General features: G+C 46.4%; 1 protein-coding gene across 1 annotated transcript in view; it reads left to right on the top strand.

The window, feature by feature from the left end:
• Window positions 1-5503: 5503 nt before the first annotated feature.
• Window positions 5504-18854, top strand: part of ATP8B4 (ATPase phospholipid transporting 8B4 (putative)) — a 211453-nt gene continuing 198102 nt past the window's right edge. Inside the window, exons 1-2 of the mRNA XM_066592633.1 lie at window positions 5504-5780; window positions 13733-13802. The gene's annotated coding sequence lies outside the window, so the exon portion shown is untranslated. The remainder of the gene's footprint in view (window positions 5781-13732; window positions 13803-18854) is intronic.

Here is an 18854-nt window from a genome sequence, read left to right as displayed (position 1 = left end):
AGGTAGGCCATAAACTCTGCCTAAATGCCTTACACTTCAAAGCTATCACTAATGCTGTCACCTCTCTTCTCATCCTTGCTCTCAGTTTCAGAACCTCCTACAAATGCCCACCTCTGAGACACTCTATTCACATCAGCTCCTCTCTCCTGTCCTCACCTATGCACAGCTCTCATGCACTCTTTACTTTCTTACTTGGCCTCAAACTCCCTAATGCCACTAACAAATATAACAGTCACCCTTATAAATCTCCTAACCATCTGCTAACCCTTGCTATCGTGCTGCTACTAGCAGCTGGGGATATCTTTCCCAATCCTGGCCCACCCTTCACTGCTCCTATTACTATTACCCCCTACCTGATTCACTAAGAAAACCCTCAAGCCCAACTTCTAGTCCATGCATACCCTCCCCTAACTCCTTTAAATGTGGCCTCTGGAACTGCCAATCAGCACGTAATAAACTCCCCACCATCCACGACTTTTTTACTGCTAAATCTCTAAATCTGTTAGCTCTTATAGAAACATGGATACGGCAGTCTGACACAGCGTCTCCCGATGCACTGTCTAACACTGGCCTGCAGTTCTCCCATACCCCGAGACCAGATGACAGGTGTAGTGGAGGAGTAGGTGCTCTTCTCTCCCCGAAATGTACCTACCAGTGTTACCATACGGCGGTTGCTGGTCCTCCCGGGGCAGCAGAGTGTGGGGTCAGGGCGCGTCCCCCCGACTTGTTGTCCTGCTGCTGGGGGCGTGGGTGCCTGGCCGGCGTGGTGCCCGTGGCACGCGGCGCCGAGAACACACGCACCTGTGAGTGCAGCTGCCATGCATGAGCTCCCTTTTGTTGTGTTCTGCTATACTTCTTGTCTGCTATACTTTGCTATTATCTGCCAGGTTTTTCCATTTGCTTCAGTTCTGCTTAGTATTGTTCGTGTTGGTTATTTACATCTGCCTTTTCTGTTGGTATTCTACCCTTTCTATCCAGGTCCGCCAGCGTCCCTTTTTTGTGTCAGCAGGACGCTCCTGGTTTGTGCCAGAGACCTTGCATCTTAGAGTCATTGAAGAGTCTCACTCATCTGTTCTCGCAGGCCGTCCGTGGGTTCAGGGGACTCTGGAGTTTTGTACTAGACACTACTGGTGGCCAGGCATGTCTCGGGAGATCTGCGACTTTGTTAAGGGATGCTCTGTCTGTGCACGCGGATAAAGTCGTAGTCTGGAGGGGCCTCTGAGACCGTTATCGATGCCTTCTCGTCTGTGGTCGCATTTATCAGTAGATTTTATCACCGACCGATCTACCTGAGTCTCAGAGGTTCACCACTATCCTAATTGTTGTAGACTGTTTCTCAAAAATGGAACATTTTGTGGCGTTAAAGAGGCTACCTTCTGCAATAGAATTTTCCAAGATTTTTGTAAAAGAAATCATTGTCCGAACATGTCAGCTGCACCTCAAGAATATTGCAAGAATCCGCTCTTTTCTCCCCGCAGACACGCTAAAAATGCTTATTGTTGCCCTCATCCACTCTCAGCTCAATTATTGCAACTTGTTGCTGATCGGCCTCAGACTCTAACCTCTCCAATCCATCCTGATTGTGGCAGCCAGGCTCATCTTCCTGTCCAGCCGCTACTCGGACGCCTCTGCCCTGTGCCAGTCACTGCACTGGCTGCCCGTTAAATACAGAATTCAATTTAAACTTACTACCTTCATCCACGAAGCCCTCCACAGCGCAGCGCCCCCCTATATCGCCTCCCTCATCTCAATCCATCACCCAGCCCGGGCTCTCCGCTCTGCTAACGAAACTAGACTGCACATGCCTCTAATTCAAACTTCTCATTCCCGCCTCCAAAACTTATCCAGAGCAGCACCAGTCCTCTGGAAAACACTACCAAAGGATACCCGGGCAATCCAGGACTCACAGAATTTAAGGCATACCGCATTCCCTAAACCCCTCTGTTCGCCGCCTGATAACATGCTCCCTGACCTACTGACTGCAATCCTTGCCAGCCACTATCAACTGCCCTTGCAGTCATACCGATTCTGCCGTCACACGGCTAAGTGTCTGACCATTGTTCACGTGTATAGCATCCCTCACACTCCAACTCGTCATACTGTGCACATCTCCAGCCCCTTTACCTTCTGTATCACCCCATTACTTGTAGTATGTAAGCTCGTTGGAGCAGGGCCCTCACTCCTATTGTTTCCATCAGCTGATTACTATGTAACACGGCGCTTGAGAACCAATCAGAGCCTGCGCTTCCTGAAGGCAGGATTTTTGAACCTCCAGACCAGAAAGTGGTAGCTGAAGACTACAAACAAGTGCCGCAGAACTGCCGGAGGAGAAGTGCGGCAGAGCGGACAGCGCCTGCTAGGTAATGTACTGTTTTTTGTTTTAATGCAGCTAGGACTTATTTTAGGGACAAACAGTAGGACTTCCTACTGTAAAAGTTACATAGCACCGCACACAAATAGCGATTTCATGCAATGCAACACAAGGAAGGCTCTATAGGGAAACGTGGGCTACAAAACATTTTTTTCTCGCAATGTAGCAGCCTACAAAACATTGTTAATGTGAAGGAACCCATTTGAAATCATGCAATTAGTAGCACTGTCGCATCACGAGAAAATTGCAGGTTTTGCGGCCTGTGTAAAAAGCGGCCTTAGTCTGACACTATGGACTCTGCTCTGCTGTGTTAGTTTTATACTGTGGACTGAACCATCTTCACTGTTGAACAAAGGTATCAGAAGTCAATTGGGGTGCGCAAATGCGAGCGCAATACACAAAGAGCTACACAAAATACTGTGCAATTAATCTGGAACTAATTTGAATCTGTTTTTTGTCATGTGTAAATTAGCATGCCCTGCGGGCAGAAAAAGTGCAGTAAGATCGCCAATACGCACGCAAAAAGCCTTACACATAGTGCAAATACGTTGCGCTGTACAAACGCTCGTGAGAAGCTGCTGTATGGGTTGGCATTTGGTGAAGGCTGCCATCGACTATGTATATGTGATACCCACTGACCACGTCCTGTTGTGGGATATGTTTGCGGAGTCATTACACTATCCTTAGGCTGGGGTCACATGGGACGTATTCCCGGCGGAAATCTCGCGGTTTTGCTGCAGCGAAAAAAACTGCAAAATTTCCGTCAGGAAAGAGCTGCTTCAAAACCCGCGGGTTTTGGAGTGGCTTGGCCGCACGTTTTTCCATTGCGGCCGGCGCTCCCATAGAGGAGAGAGCGGCCGCAACGGAAAAAAAAAAACATGCTGCGGCCGGGGAATCCAGCGCTGGCTTCTGACGGCTTTGCCACGACAGATTAGCTGTTCTGTGTGGACGAAATTTTTCACAAATCTTGTCCACATTGCTGGCTAATCCTGGGATTAGCGGACGCATGCGGATTTGCCGCAGCGAAATTCCGGACAGAATTTCCGCGGCAAATCCGTCCTGTGTGAACCCAGCCTTAGGATGCCATATTGGGATGGAGCAGCATTACTGAACATGCATTATTTTCAGGGGAGTGATATTACTGATGAGAGTCTTGCTATTTCAGGGGTACCGGGGTGTAGACTGTGTGACAGAAATTTCTAAACATAGTAATCAGGAACATGTCCATAGGGGTTGAGGTGCCGTATACTATACTGTACTGGGGCCGCACCTGTACCATCACACCTCTGGCCGCTCTCACACAGGGGGCTTCTTACCACGGTACAATGCTCACATTGATTTCAATGGGGCATCAAAGACTAGCGTTGTTAAAGGGGTTGTCCCGCGGCAGCAAGTGGGGTTATACACTTCTGTATGGCCATATTAATGCACTTTGTAATGTACATTGTGCATTAATTATGAGCCATACAGAAGTTATTCACTTACCTGTTCCGTTGCTAGCGTCCCCGTCGCCATGGTGCCGTCTAATTTCAGCGTCTAATCGCCCGATTAGACGCGCTTGCGCAGTCCGGTCTTCTCCCTGGTGAATGGGGCCGTTCGTGCCGGAGAGCTGGTCCTCGTAGCTCCGCCCCGTCACGTGTGCCGATTCCAGCCAATCAGGAGGCTGGAATCGGCAATGGACCGCACAGAGCCCACGGTGCACCATGGGAGAAGACCTGTGGTGCATCGTGGGTGAAGATCCCGGCGGCCATCTTAGTAAGGTAAGGAAGAAATCGCCGCAGCGTGGGGATTCGGGTAAGTACTAAACGGGTTTTTTTTTTAACACATGCATTGGGTTTGTCTCGCGCCGAACGGGGGGCCTATTGAATAAAAAAACAAAACGTTTCGACGCGGGACAACCCCTTTAATGCTATTTTCAAGGCTGTCTGCTCTATTTTCATGCCCAGAGAGGGTGATGCCCCACATCAACTGCTGTGGATTTCAGCCTTGAGCAATGAGGTTCTGGGCATGAAAGCCGACATCTAAGATAAAACGAGCAGACAGCCACTATTTACTTTCAGTAAGTAAGCTGTGATTTTGATGGGTTTGGGCCGGTGATCTAAGGGTCCTTGTAGAAGAGCCGCTCCTCATTTGTATGGGCGAGTGACGTCACTGCTAGCTCGTTCGCTCTCGGGCAGCCTGTCTATACAGGCAAATACGTCGGCTCATTGAAAGACTCGTTCCGTCTTTCCCATTTGCCATGTAAGTGAATGAGAGGGAGTGAATGAGCGCTGTTCAAAGCGAATGACAAGTGAATGAGCCAATGATGATTTGTATGCATAAAAGTATCAATGAAAAGTGAAGGATTAGGCCTAATGTCCACGGGCGGATTTGATTTGCGGTATCCGCGCGGGACGATGCGCAATTCAAGCCGCCCATAGGGAAGCATGGGCATCCGCACCCTAATTTAAGCATGCGGATTTGTTTTGCGGATCTTTGGGTCCGGAAAACAAGTCGCGGCATGCTCCATTTTAGTGTGGATTCCTTGCGGAGGGCTTCCATTGAAGTCAATGGCAGCTGTTCGATTCGCACATGTTCGCCGGCTGCCACTTCTGCAGTACAGAATCAAGAAGCCCTGGACAGGTACGCACGTCTCCCCGACACGGGCAGGGTCGGATTCCGCCGTGGGCTCCCGCCCGTGGACGTGACGCCTGGTTGTTTGTCGTCGGCTGCATTTGGACCAAATAATTATTGTTCACTTTTGTTTGTTTAGACCATTTTTTGAACAATAATTATCATTTTGCCTAAAATTGCCTCAGAATACAAAGAGGGCACATAGGATGCCATGCAGAATATCTGGGCAGAGCAATGGTGGGGGCAGGAATGTGGGTACCATATTTCACACTTTGAAGGGTTACCTGGGCTCGGCCCACTGCCTACAGTATACAGGGTGATGCTCTGCGGACTCCAGGCTGGAGTTCTGTCAGTTAATTATGGAGTTGTCCTGTAAGCAGTTCCCTCCTATGAAGCCGGGCAGCTCCACCACAGAGGGCTGCTGTAACCAGCGAGAGAACCCGGATATACTTATTTATACCTGCTACGGAAATGCACTAAAATTCACCCAAAATTCTGCCTATCCCCCACACACCCCACACAGGGGCAAAGTTTCCCTGAGGCTGCCGGCCGCACACCTGAGGGGAGGGCTGCCAGGTGAGGGCGGCCAGGGAGTGCGAGGAGCCCCGGGAGACCCTGGAGCAGCCGCTGGTGACACGGAGCCGCTCACACAGCAGCGGAAGCTCTGAGTCCCCCTGTGTGGAGCGCCTCCTCCTCGGGCTGTGACTTCATCCTCAGCCCCGGAGCTCCCGACCTACCACCGCCCCACCCTCTCCCTGCTGGAAGATGACTGTTTACCTAACGGACTGTTTTCGCGGTAAGTGGGCCGGGAAGGTGTGAGAGGTGGCGGCGTACCGGCTCCCCGTGTAGCGGACCAGCCGCCTCACACACAGGCCCGGGCGGCTGGGGGGAGAGCGGAGGGTGCTGCATCCTCTTGGGGCATGATGGGTGACCCCAACAGTAGCCCCCGCCTCAGTGTGTGGGGAGCCCCCTCCTGAGAAGCCCCTCCATTCATCTCTAGCGGGGGTTCCCCATCCCTGTGTTTGCATAGCGGTGTGATGCTGCTGCCACCAGCAGAAAGCCCAGTCCTATGGATTGTCTGCATGTAGCTATGGAGGGGCAGTCCTGGAGCCAGAGGAACTTTCAGACATCTTATATACATACACACACAATGTTCATGTGTCCTATGTGGGGTACAGGACGGTTTGAAACCCTCTGCTGTGTGATGGGACTATGACAGCTCTTCTTGTTGAAGGTGGAAAACTGGTACCACGTTGGTAGATCTGCATGTTACTTGTGACCGCTACGAACGCCGCAACTTTCTGATGACACCGTTGGGTTTCCAGCAGGTAGTGTAATAAGTATTGTATACTTACGGCACTGATGATACGCGAGCCCTAATAACAATTTGGGGTTAATATCCTCAATTTCTTTTATTTTTATAAAAAGCTGTGGAGTCCTATTTTACAGCCGGGCCCCTAATGTCTCATCGGGCCCCTAATGTCTCATCGGGCCCCTAATGTCTCATCGGGCTCCTAATATCTCATTGTTTGTAGAGCAGTCTGGAAGATGAGATATTACCAGATGGTACCAGATCAGGTAATCTGTAGCGGTTGGTGGTGACATCCGTTTCCTCTTCTGACATCTCTTGCTGTTCCTAAAGCTCAGCAGTAGAGGGCGTAGTAGTAGCGAGACGAGTAATAAGACAATTAGTGATGGCGGGTTCGGCGATGCCGTAGCCACAGTTTTTGGTTGAAGGAACGGTTCCCTGCATGCAAGTTATTAAGCCCACAACCAGTTTTTGAGACCCAGATGACATTTTGGTGTGTCAGGAACAGGAGATTTGGAGTATGTAGGAGACATGATCTTTACACAGGTGTGCGCATTGTTCCGGAATATGGCGCATACTGCTGTAGTGTTTCATACCGCGGAGCTCTTTATCAGTATTAGTAAGGGGCCATTTACACGCAAAGATAATTTTCCAAATGATTGAAAGATTGAAAGTTTTAGCAATCATTTTGCATAAAGTGTTAATGGGCACTACTTCCAATTAACACTTTATCATCTTAATTTGCTGGAAAAGGGCCTCCAATAGCTGTTTGCAGAGCACAATGTGTGATTATACATACGCTGGGCTCTGCACACAGCTGCATTGTTCTCGTCAGGGCTGCAGAGAGAATACAATGTAATCTATGGCTTCCACGGAGAACACAGCGTGCGGTCTGTTGAGAGATACTTGATCTCTCTTCAGCTGAATGATGGATTTTAAGCTCCTCTTAAAATCATCGTTCAGATGAAATGCGCACGTTGCTCGCTTTTACACGCAATGATTATCGCTCATTCGCGGTAGTTGGAATGAATTTTGAGCGATAATCGTTGCGTTAAATGGGCCTTAAGTGTAGCACAGTATATATAGTGGCGCCCAGACATGGATGGGGGCTGTAACTACACAGTCAAATATATTTTACGCTGCAGCTACACGTTTTTATTCATTTTTAAAAAAAAAATATTATGTTTTAGGTATTTTTATGTCCAGATGTTAGCGGAAGTAAAATATCAAACTGCCTACAGACAATGCATTTTTTTTTGCGTTTTTTTTCCCTCACAGTTTGGGATCCATTGTGTTTTTTTTCAAAATCGCATCATTGTCTGCACTTTTTTTTGTAGTGTTTTGCCCTAGGCTTTGGTATAGAAACAGAAACTCAAAAGAGAAAAAAACTGCATGTGACAAAGCCTACAGGAGTCACCAGAAAAATCAGGGTTTTTTTTTTTTGTTTTTTTTTATTTCGTACAAAAAAGAAAAAAAAAACACACCAGAAAAAAGACACTGGGGGAAATAAGGTTAGACTGGCATTTTATACAGCACTCAAAGTAAAGGCTTCCCTGGAGTGAACTGCGCCATTTTTATTAAGGGACTGTATCGCTTCAATTTTTTTTTTACTAATTAAAACCAAGTAGTGAAACGCGTTCCATTTTTCGAATCAGTTTTTATTTTCTGATTTGTATATTTTTTTTCCTCCCGTTCACTGTATGTGACTATGGGGCGGGGGGGGGGGGGGGGTTGTCTATCATGCTGGGCCTGCTTTTTAACAGCATTTAGGCCACTCTCACACACACACTGTTTATAAAATGCCGTGTTTTAACTGCAGCATTTACAGCGTTTTCAAATGTGTTTGAAAGCGTTAAACAGCACTAAAATAGAGCAGACCGCGTTCAAAAATGGCCGTGTTCGAATGGAGTCTGCGAAGCTACATTTATATTAAAGGAGGCGTTTACAAGCCTTCAGAGCAGTGTTTGAAACGCTGCTCTAAACTCTGTAAAAAGCGGTGTATGTGAGAGGGACCTTAGAGATGCCTTACAGAAGCCTCATGGGAGATTCACACAATGGACAGGAGCTGCCCCATTGACTTCTAGGGGAGAGCGTTGTGTGCAAGAAGGGGGAGTAGATAAGCCATGACATCACCTGTTGTGAATGGGGGATTCTCTGTTATCTACAGATGTAACACCGCTGACCCGTCTCGTGATAAGGAGGTTACAGCCGTAATAAAGTCGCGGCTCGGCACTACTAGGCACGGCGGCTGCGCTAATTGCGTAGCACAGCTACTCAAAGTGAATGCCAGCGGTCTGAACTGCAGATGTAGCGTGCCTCGTTCTTATATCCGCGCTGCTACATACATACATATACATTCCAATATAATATGTCGCCTTCCATCATCCTCCTGCCGGTGATGTTAGCTGCTAAAAAGTTTTCTTTGCAGAACAGGAAGTGTCAGTGGTTAGTGTGAAAGTTGCAGGATGTTAGGGTTTTTCTTTCTTTCTTTTTTAAATCTAGATTGTGACGTTGAAAAGTAAAACAAAAACAACCAAAAGTTTTTTTAACAACATGTTTAACATTAAAACTTGATTTATACAATAGATCATTTTCTGATGACACAATCCCTTTAAATTGCTATTCCAGAGACTTAAAGCTTTATCAAGTTTTCACCCATCCACTGGATAGGTAAAAACTGATAGATCAGTGCGGGTCCGACCACTAGGACCTCCGCTGATGTATGGGGCCCCGTGTGCCCCTCACTTCTCACGGCAGGGTTGCTTCTCGCATCTGCCACTCCATTCACTTGAATGTGGTAGGAAACCCTGCAATCGCTGCAAAAAACTCCAACATGGTTAGACTCTCTTGGACTGTCAGAACGCCAGCAGCAGCCTTACTTCTCATAGGGAAAAACTGTGGCTGTGTCACTTATCCCATGATTATACTGTGACTTACATGTGACCAAATGTTACTGTGTAGTCATTGGCTAAAAAAAACGCTATTATTTACTTGGATGCTTTTGCATATCTAAATCTTTCCTGGCCACCATAACTCCCTCCTTTTAACCTTTTGCAATCCAATTTTGGATTCAGGGTTTCCTAGGGGGCTCTCTCTTTCTACCATTATACAATGGCGCCATCTGCTGGCTAGAGCCAGTACTGCAGTATGGGACATGCTGGAAAGGCCCCCGACAATAGAGCAGCCAGTAATATACAGTAAGAATACCCTCCCGGACGTCTTCTGACATCAGAGTTGTACAGCCTTCAATCAGAATGTCTGAAGACGTCAGACAGTGGATTGGAAAGGGTTAAAGGAGGCTCATGGGCGGCAATGTGGCCACTTATGGGCAGAAGTGTCCCCGTAGATTTCCCAAGAGTACTGAGCAGGACAGGAAGGAGTTCGTGCAGTGAAGGAGTACTTCCCCCGACACACAGGCCCCCAGATGAGATGTCCTGAGTGTAATAGCTGTTACACTGTAGCTGTGCGTGAGTCGCAGCACATTCATGGGGTTTCCCCAAGCCCCGTGTTCTCACATGGTAAGCAGTATGGCACGTGATTTTGAGACCATGGTAAAAAAAATCTTAAATGCTTGGCTGTTTTGTGACACGTATTATACAACACGCCACAGCTGTGCAATGCTTTGCAATTTTCAGCTCTTTCTACACTTCTTTTATCACTTTTTCAAAGTGCCACAGGAAAGTGGGTCGGGATTAATAGAAGGGGCGGGGCCTCCCAAAGTTCGACACCTTTACTAGAATTTAAACCAGAAAGTTGTGGAAATTATAGCGCAAATCTATGCCTGCTTCTGTGTCTCTTAACGTGGCACGCTTCCTTCAAATTAATTACTGCTGCTAAAGACTGGTTTAATATTGCCGGTCTTTAGTACATTCCCTCCATTGACTTCATTTAACTAAAGGACCAAATTATAAACCTATTTTGTGTTTAAGGGCTTTTTCACATCAGTGTCAGAGGTTCATTTTGGAGTCTCCTTTACTCATTTCCATTAAAATACAGTTTGAGATAGTGCTGCATGCAGCGCTACTTCATCCTGTAAAATGCCAGACAGCTCAGTGGATCTCATTATAGTCGCTGGGGTCCGTTCTGCACCTTTTGGTTCCAGCCAGATCTGTTCAGCCAGTGGGTGTACTCCTGCTTCCATAATGGAGCAGGAATACGAAAACGCTTATGTGAATGAAGTCTTAACACATTAAAAAAATGATCTGGTTGAGGCTGCTTTCACACAGGCAACAAAACCGCGTGACTTTCCCGCGGTTCGACAGTGCTACAAATGTATGTGAATCCCATGCTTTCCAATGGGTTTCTTCAAACTTGCAATGTTTTCTGTGATGCTATGTTGTGAGAAAAAAAAAATCACGACATGCTCCATATTTGAGTGATTAGCGTTTTTTGTTTTTTTTTGTAGCCCGTGTTTCCCTATAAAGCCTCCTTGTTTATCGCATCGCAACTCACGAACTAGTGATTTTTGTGCGATGCAATACATTTCCCTACCCCTAAAATAAGCTATAGCTGCATTCCTTGAAAAAAAAAAAAGGGAATACTTACCTAGCAGGCTCGGTCCGGGTTCTCCCGCTGCTGTCAGGAGCTCCACCAGGCTCCTGCAGTCCTCGTTCACCCACAGAAGATCACTTCCTGGTTTCAGGATTCAAAAATCCCGCCTCCAGGAAGCGATGGCTTTGATTGTCTGAGTAGCTCGATGAACCAATCAGTGCAGCGCTCGATGAACCAATGCGAGGGCTTTGATTGGTTCATTCAGCTCTGCATTAATTGGCTGAGCAGAGTTTGAAGAACCAATAAGGTTGTGGAGGTGGGACTTATGAATTGGCCAGTCAATGCCGTGGCTCAGCCAATTAATAAATCCTGCCTCCACAATGTGGTTGGCTGAGCAGAGTTTGAAGAACCAATCAATGCAGAGCTTGAAGAACCAATCACAGCCCTCACATTGGTTCATCCAGCGCCACTCAGCCAATAGATGCTGCACTCGATAAACCAACGGGAGGGCTGTGATTGGTTCTTCAAACTCTGCTCATCCAATCAATGCAGAGCTGGATGAACCAATCACAGCCCTCACGTTAGTTCATCGAGCGCAGCATCTATTGGCTGAGTGGCGCTGGATTAACCAATGTGAGGGCTGTGATTGGTTCTTCCAGCTCTGCATTGATTGGCTGAGCAGAGTTTGAAGAACCAATCACATTGTGGAGGCAGGATTTATGAATTGGCTGAGCAGCAGCATTGATTAGTCAATTCAAAAATCCCGCCTCCACAACATGATTGGTTCTTCAAACTTTGCTCAGCCGATAAATGTAGCACTCGATAAACCAATCAGAGCCATCGCTACCTGGAGGTGTTTTTTTCCCCCTAAATCCCGCAACCAAGAAGTAATGTTATTTGGTGAACGAGGACTGCAGGACGCCCCACGGAGCTCCCGAGAGCAGCGGGAGGACCCTGACCGAGCCTGCTAGGTAAGTATTCCCCTTTTTTTTCCAGGGAAAGAAGCTAGGGCTTATTTAAGGGGAAAGGGCTTAACCTTCTTGCCATTTTTTTTTTTTTTTATTGCTAGCAGCAGCAAAGAAAAACGCATCACTGACGCTACAAAATCGCAGGAACGCAGCTGCGATATTGCCATGATTTTGTAGCGGCAATATTGCTGTCGCACACGTGAAAGAGGCTTAAGACTAATATTTACTTACTGAAAAGGGGTGCCACCAAGTATTCTCTGTATAGGAAAATGCACATCCACCTAATGAGCAGAGATCTAGAGCAGTGGTCCCCAACCTTTTTGGCACCAGGGACCGGCTTCAAGCAAGAACATTTTTACAAGGGCCGGCAGGGTGGGACATGGGCGGGGCTTTGGTTATATGGGGCGGGGTTATGAAGGGGGTTGGAGTTTAGTGCATACTTATTTAATTATGACATTTAGAATGTCCTAGCAGTACACACATAGGGCAGTATAATATATCCCCCCCCCTCCGCCTGGCAGCACACATATAGGGCAGTATATAATCTATCCCCCCCCCCCCCCCAGCACACACATAGGGCAGCATATAATTTATCTCCTAGCCCCCCCAGTAATAAGCAGCCCCCCACCCCCAGTAATAAGCAGCCCCCCCCACCAGTAATAACCAGCCCCTCCCCAGTAACAAGCAGCCCCGCCCCAGTAACAAGCAGCCCCCCCCCCCCCGCAGTAACAGGCAGCCCCCACCCCTCAGTAATAGTCAGTCTCCCCCAGTAGTAAGCAGCCCCCCCCCCCCAGTAACAGGCAGCCCCCACCCCTCAGCAATAGACAGCCCCCCCCCAGTAACAGGCAGCCCCCACCCCTCAGCAATAGGCAGTCCCCCCCCCCAGTAACAACCATCCCCCCCCCAGTAGTAAGCAACCCCACCTAGTAATAAGCACCCCCCCCAACCCATATACTTACCTCCTCCCTGCTGTCAGCGTCGCTCTCTGCTTGCCCTGACGTCAGTGTGCAGCCCGGCATGCTTCCTCCCCGAGTCCTCTCCTGCGGAACTAATGAGCAGGGGACCCGGATCCTGGCTGCACACAGACCTCAGTGTGCACCGGGATCAGCGTGATCACCAGCGGGGAGCTGCAGCGCCCCCGCTGGTAATCGCTTCAGTGCTGAGCGGCGTCGGCACGCCGCGGGCCACATAACACGAGGCAGTGGGCCGGAATCGGCCCGCGGGCCTTATGTTTAGAAGAAAAGTTCCCGGCGGTGCCGCGGACCGGCACTAAGCACCTAACGGCCCGGCCCCGGTCTGCGGACCGGTGGTTGGGGACCCCTGATCTAGAGGACACATGTGCTCAAGCATTCTCCCCACACAGATTAGCCCATGAAAACTACTTTCTGCCCTGCTTGTTGGGGAGGCATCAGAGCTCTGCAGCAGTGTTTCAGTATAGCTGAGAAAACTTCCGCAGAGGAACTAAGAAGGGAATATATTGACAGCTGCCAGAGGTGGAAGGAGACCGATTCTGTCCAGAGCCCACCCCCCAGCAGCACAAGTTAGCAGCAGCAAGAGGCTAACATGAAAGTAAAAAAGTTTTAAAAGGTATTTTTAGGACTTTTACTATGAAAAAAATTCAACTGCTACAATTCCTGTGTATAACTGATTTTAGGCTGTATTTCTATGTGAATGCATTGCGGTTCGCAAGAGCCTAGCAGCGCTGAACATGTGATATATATTATTTTTTATTTATTTATTTTTTCTTCAAAAATTTCCATAGGAAATAATAAGTTTACTGCAAAATCACATAAAAATAAAACAATGAGCTCTCTTTCCGTGCATCTCACAATGCACAAAACTCGTATGGAGAACTTACTCATGTAAATACAACTTTGTTCAGCTCTATACATGACAAAGGGTTCCTTCCCTAAATACTGTGTATAAAACTTGTGTGGTACTTTCAAAGTGAATTTAAGTTCCTCTTTTTTTATTTTTCAGCTACTGTAATCTTCCAATTTCTTCATTGGGACCTAAAGAGATAGGATCCATCTTCATGGAGATGCACCAGGTAATTTATTATCAGAAATTAAATACCGGTAATTTGGAATTTAGGTATGTCATAATGCTGCTTTTATTATCACATTCCTTTCAGAAGGCCACTGGGTGCCATGACAACCGCACGGCAACCTGCAATCTTTTTACGGGGGAAGACAGTGCAGAACCCCCGAAAATCATCGAGGCATTCAAATATTGCTGTCAGAAATGACAGCGTTATTTAAAGGCTTAACAGCTCCGATGAGCGGCGCAGCTTGTTTGAGCTGTTGCAGGCAGGTGTTGGCTGTAAGAAACATCTGGCTTCGCATTGTATGGAGCAGATCGACCTGCGTTCTCTCTCCATACATACCCTGAAGCTGCAGGACGTAACTGTATGTCCTGTAGCATTAAGGGTTTTGGAGCGGCTTCGCCCCCTGCATCTCTGCTCCGGCCATCTCTCCCCACAGAGAGGCCGCTGCGGGAAAAAAAAAGAGTTGACGTGCCGCGTCTTTGTTTTCCGCGCAGCATGTCAGTTTCAGTGTGGCTTGGCCTCAGCATGTGGACGAGAATTTAGCACTTTGCTGGGTAATCCTGGGATTAGAAGCTGCGAGCGGAATTGCCGTGCGGACATTCCGCGGCAATTGCGTTCCGTGTGAACCCAGCCTTAAAGTGTTAAAAGCCAAGAAAAACATACTGTCCAATTGAATTATTTGATGCTGTGGGTGTTTGAGCCAAATATTATTATGGATACAGTCTTTGCATCAAGTCTTTATTGTATTAGTTGTTTATGTCTGCTGCCCACATATTAATTCTCCCCTTCAGGGACTGGTATAAAAGTGTTAGGTAATGTTTATAGCCAATAATATGGCACTTATTGTAAGTGGTATAGAATACTATCCTCGGGTGAGTGCCAACGCAGTTTAGATCTTACTCGTTTGCAGAGCTTGTGGAAGGATGTATTCTTTTATAGAAGTAGTAGAGAACAAGTAAACATTCAGTATCGCCCATCTGTTGGCATGAAATGGAAATGCCTACTCTTCACAGTTCAGATAAGACGTTTCTTACTTTTTAATACAAAACCAGAATTACTATGTTAAAATGCAGATGCATCTGTGCAGAACTTTGTTTTTAGTCCAATCGGTACAGTATGTCAGACGTTTGTATCTGTTCAGGCCTGGGTGCCAAGGCCCCCACTGATTGACAAGTACCCACACCCATTTAATTCTGGATAGTGTCCTTCTCCTTTAGCTCCTATCGTGAGAGAAGCGGTGAGGCCATCATTACATCTGTAACCACTATGGGGAAAAAACATGCTAGAATGACTAGTAACTTCGAATATGACGTCAGAATGTTTAATTCTATATAGGACAAGCACAAGCTGGGTGGTGGCCATTACTTGCAGATTAATGCAGATGTTTGAGACTATGCTAATGCCTGTAATTAAACATCAGCACAGTCTATGTCAATGGTGAGTACAGCTGGTGACGCCGCTCGCCAACATCTGCAGCCTTCTCCATTTTCCTTTGGCTCTTGTGAAGAGGAAAAAGGCCTAGGGGAGTATTACATTTCTTTTTTTTAAAGAAATGGGGGGACTAGATGGTCACTTTAAAATAGGGGGTTAGGACAGGATATGGATAAGCCATCAGTGTGTGACAGCGGTGCTACACCCCCTTCCCTCCAGTACCTGTTACTGCAACATCCAAAGGTGTGTGTGTGTGTCTGGTACTGCAGCTTACCCACCAGGATAGACGATCAATGTAAAATTTCAGAACACTTGTATAAATTAGAAAAGAAAAGGCTATCAACGTGTGATCAGTGCGGGTTCAGGCCCCCACGATGGCCATATACTTGTGACTGTGTGTTGCTGCAGTTCATTCTATGCAAGGGAGCTGGGCTGACCTATGGTACTAGACAATGTCACACAGTACTACAGTGAAGATGCCAATTTCACTTTGATCATCTGACTGGTAGGGATCCCACGAGTGAGTATTCCAGCAATTGCAAGTTGATAGCCTTTAATTAGCAAAAGGTAAAAGTCGTTTTTTTCCCCTTACTCTCCATGTTGTCCTGTGCAGAATGAATTGGGGTTTGGATACTTTGTAGTAGTACTAGATGCTGCACAGTCCAGGTGACCAGAGGTTTTTCTTGTTGTCCTTTTTGTTAACTTTTTCTATGCATTTGAAAAAATTTGAAATTTTTTTTTTTTAACCCAAACCTTGCACAGCAGACATCACACAGGGCAAGTCTGTATGCCAATTTTAAAGACTAGAGTTTGATCTTTTTTTGCAAAACTTGAGCCTCGTTGTTATTTCTTAATGCATATGGAAAATAAATTGGAGACGGCATAAACACTTAAATTTACCTTAGTTTCTAGTTTCCAGATGACTCAGTTTGAAAGGAAAGGTGTTTTTATGCGTGGAATCTATTCCCTTTACACCTGTCTTTGCCTGCATGTATTATTCATGTTTTCGCTGTCACTTACACTGCTTGGCCTGATGACCATCTTGTAGTTCGCCTTAAACTCTTATTTATTTTTCATGCTCTACATTACTTTGAATACCTTAATTCCCGTATTGGTAAATTGCGTAGCCGTTTCCTACAAATGAGTCATTCTTTTAGGTACATACACTACTAGGAAAGAGACAGGAAACCCTTTTTTGTGGTCTGTAATGCATCCTTGATTGGGTAAGTACAGTTGAGAACTATAACCACGTCTGATAAAGTGTCAGACTGACCAATTCAGTGTTACATTTTGTTGCCTGAATGTATGTAGGTTATCAGTCAAATGTGTTAGAACGCCTCAATTTTCTTTTCAGTTATGATTGATATATACACAGTTTGTCTCAAATGTACTTGAACCCCTTAGTGACCAAGCCTGTTTGCGCCTTAGTGACAGAGCCAAATTTTGCTAATCTGACATGTCACTTTAACATAAAATAACTCTGTAAAGGTTTTGCATCACAGAGGATGAGGGTGAGTAGTTTTAGTCCCCCTCATGGCTCCGATCCATGAGAGCTGCTAAAACTCTAACTTTTGAAAACTTTTTATTTACTTTATTGTGATCTGCGCTGATCTCATTACCGGGAGTGTGGGTTCCTCCCGTGGCCTGCCATGATTGCTCCATGTTGTTGGCTTCCTCCGGGAACCAACACCATGGAGCGGTCACGTCCACAGCCCATGTGACTTTAGTCCTCAGAGGATGCATGTTTTTACGTCCCTGAGGATTAAGGCGCACAAAGCTAGGACGTAAAAAGGCGATGAGGCTGTCATAAGGGGTTAAAATGAAAGCGCTGAACAAATAAACAAGTTTAGATTAATAAAAATAATGGATTAACTTTGTTTTAGCAAGTTAAATCTAGATTTTTGACTCTTAAATCAGCTAGAGATGGCCACTTTGAACAGCTTAGGCACAATCAAGGCATTGTTTCTACAATTGCATTCAGATACTTGAGTCCTCCATTATGGAGTCAGAAGTGGATATGGCAATGAAACAACTAGCCAAAAATAAAGCACCAGGCATAGATAACATTCTGGCAGAGCTATTGCTGCCAGTACCAGTGAAAACCATCACAGCGCTGTGCCAAGCTGTATGGGCATCCACACAATGGCCACAGGAGTGGGAAAGATCTGTCTTCATCCCTCTACCAAAGAAAGGCAACTCCCAGAATTGCTCACACTACCGAACAATAGCCATCATTCCACATGCAAGCAAGATCCTACTCAAAATTATACAGGAAAGACTGAGTTCAGTAGTTGAAGCGTCACTCTCTGATGCACAGGCAGGATTCTGTCGAGGACACAGCACCCACGACCATATTGCAAACCTGCAATGGAAAAAGCTTGAGAATACCAAAAGAATATCTACATGTACTTCATCAACTACATCAAGGCCTTTGACTGCGTCGACTATGGCAAGCTCTGCCATAGCCCAACAAGAGCTGGGCGTATCTGCACATCTAGTCAAGCTAATAAAAACACTTATACCAATCAAGAAGCTACTGTGAGAACACAGTATGGTGACACAGATTGTTTTAGGATCGGCAAAGGCGTCCGACAGGGCTTCATCCTCTCACCCTTCTTGTTTAACCTATATGTGGAAGTGATCATGCGTAAAATAGACCTAAACGAATTGGAAATCGGGGTGAAAATAGGTGGAAAACCCATCAACAATCTCCATTATGCGGGTGACACAACTCTGCTTGCATAAACAGTAGCAAGTCTGAAACAGCTAATATGTAAGATTAAAACCGAAAGTGAAAAATTGGGCCTCTACCTGAATTTAAAGAAGGCTAAAATGATGACAACTGCAAAAAATGGCCAAATTCAAATCAAAATTGACAATGAGGTCATAGAATGCATGCAAGACTTCACCTTCCTTGGCTCAAAACTTGACCAGGCTGCAGAATCTATGCCATGGATAAAATGTATGATAGCAATGGGGCGAAGCACGATACTAAACATGGACAAAATCTGAAAAAGTAGGGATATCGGCAAGGCAACTAAATGTAGGATAGCGCAAACCACCGTTTCCCCCATAGCCATGTATGGATGTGAAGGCTGGACTGCGAAAAAAGCTGATAGGAGGATTGATGCGTTTGAGTTGTGGTGCTGGCGAAAGCTGCTGCGTATGCCCGGGATGGCGAGAATAACAGAGAAGTCCTGAATAGTATAAGACTCGATATATCACTGGAGGGCAAGATGACTCAGACTCGCATATTTTGGCCATGTAATGTGAGCAGAGTCGCTAGAAAAATCTATAATGCTTGGACAGATCAGTGGTAATAGAAGACCCGTCCACCAAAGAACACAATGGCTGAATATGTCAAAGCTGATACTGGCATGGGTATTACACAACTGAAAGAAGCAGTGCAAAACCGAAAACCATGGGTCGCCAAGGGTCATGAACGACTAAACTGCTAACAACAACTGTTCAGAAATTTCTTCCCAGCATTGTTGCAGAAGTTCCCACGAATGTGCTGCACTTTTGGGTTGCTTTGGTTTCACCCTTTTGTGCTGTTCATCCCAAACAAGCTCAATGAGGTCTGGCGACTCTGCAAGCCATACCATTCTTTGAAGCCTACTGGCG

This window comes from Eleutherodactylus coqui, chromosome 2 (genome assembly GCF_035609145.1).
Source record: "Eleutherodactylus coqui strain aEleCoq1 chromosome 2, aEleCoq1.hap1, whole genome shotgun sequence".
NCBI classification, from domain to species: Eukaryota; Metazoa; Chordata; class Amphibia; order Anura; family Eleutherodactylidae; genus Eleutherodactylus; species Eleutherodactylus coqui.
This window is presented reverse-complemented; position numbering and strand designations above follow the sequence as displayed.